Genomic DNA, 1,919 nt, shown 5'->3' on the forward strand with positions numbered 1-1,919 from the left:
AATAAACAAAATAGACAAAGACGACGTAGACAGAAAACGAACTATACTTGAATAAAACTACAAAACAAATAAACGATGAAAACAGACCTGGACACGAACTTACATATAACTTGAAGAACGCACGAAACAGGTACACGACTACAAACAAACGCTACAGTCCCATGTGGCGTAACATCACACAGACACAGGAGACAACCACCCCACAAACAAACAGTGTGAATGCCCTACCTAAATATGACTCTTGATTAGAGGAAAATGCAAACCACCTGCCTCTAATCAAGAGCCATACCAGGCCAAACCAAAACCAACATAGAAACGAATAACATAGACTTGCCCCACCCAAAACACATGCCCTGACCAAAAACACATAAAAACTAACATAAATAGGTCAGGACTGTTACAGTACCCCCCCCCCCAAGGTGCGAACGCCGGGCGCACCAGCACAAAGTCCAGGGGAGGGTCCGGGTGGGCAGTTGACCACGGTGGTGGCTCCGGTTCAGGACGCTGTCCCCGCAACCACCATAGTCACTCCCCTCTTCTTTCTACCCCTTCCACTGACCACCCAAACATTAGCTTCCCCCTAAATAAACAGCTAGCACCGGGACAAAGGGCAGCACCGGGACAAGGGGTAGCACCGGGACAAGGGGCAGCACCAGAACAAGGGGCAGCACCAGGATAAGGACCATCACTGGAATAAGGGGCAGCACCGGGACAAGGGGGCAGCACCGGGACAAGGGGCAGCACCGGGACAAGGGGCAGCACCGGGACAAGGGGCAGCACCGGGACAAGGGGCAGCACCGGGACAAGGGGCAGCACCGGGACAAGGGGCAGCACCGGGACAAGGGGCAGCACCGGGACAAGGGGCAGCACCGGGACAAGGGGCAGCACCGGGACAAGGGGCAGCACCGGGACAAGGGGCAGCACCGGGACAAGGGGCAACACCGGGACAAGGGGCAACACCGGGACAAGGGGCAGATCCCGGCTGAAGGACTCTGGCAGGTCCTGTTTGGACGGCTCTGGCAGGTCCATGCTGGCTGACAGCTCTCGACGCTCATGGCAGACTGACGGCTCTCGACGCTCATGGCAGGCTGACGGCTCTCGACGCTCATGGCAGACTGACGGCTCTCGACGCTCATGGCAGGCTGACGGCTCTCGACGCTCATGGCAGGCTGACGGCTCTCGACGCTCATGGCAGGCTGACGGCTCTCGACGCTCATGGCGCTCTGACGGCTCTGGCTGCTCATGGCTCACTGACGGCTCTGGCTGCTCATGGCTCACTGACGGCTCTGGCTGCTCATGGCTCACTGACGGCTCTGGCTGCTCATGGCTCGCTGGCGGCTCTGGCAGATCCTGTCTGGTTGGCGGCTCTGGCAGATCCTGTCTGGTTGGCGGCTCTGGCAGATCCTGTCTGGTTGGCGGCTCTGGCAGATCCTGTCTGGTTGGCGGCTCTGGCAGATCTGTCTGGTTGGCGGCTCTGGCAGATCCTGTCTGGTTGGCGGCTCTGGCAGATCCTGTCTGTCTGACGGCTCTAGCGGCTCCTGTCTGGCTGATGGGCTCTAGCGGCTCCTGTCTGGCTGACGGCTCTGTAGGCACATGGCAGACGGGCGGCTTGCAGGCTCATGGGCAGACGGGCGGCTTTGCAGGCTCCTGGCAGACGGATGGCTCAGATGGCGCTGGGGAGACGGATGGCTCAGATGGCGCTGGAGAGACGGATGGCTCAGATGGCGCTGGGGAGACGGATGGCTCAGATGGCGCTGGGGAGACGGATGGCTCTGGCCGGATATGGCGCACTGTAGACCTGGTGCGTGGTGCCGGAACTGGAGGCACCGTGCTACTGACAAGCACCTTCCTACTAGTGCGGGGAGCAGGGACAGGGCACACTGTATCCTCAAAGCCTACTCTACCCCTGATGCGTGGTA

Source organism: Salvelinus fontinalis, chromosome 30, assembly GCF_029448725.1.
Source record: "Salvelinus fontinalis isolate EN_2023a chromosome 30, ASM2944872v1, whole genome shotgun sequence".
Taxonomy (NCBI): domain Eukaryota; kingdom Metazoa; phylum Chordata; class Actinopteri; order Salmoniformes; family Salmonidae; genus Salvelinus; species Salvelinus fontinalis.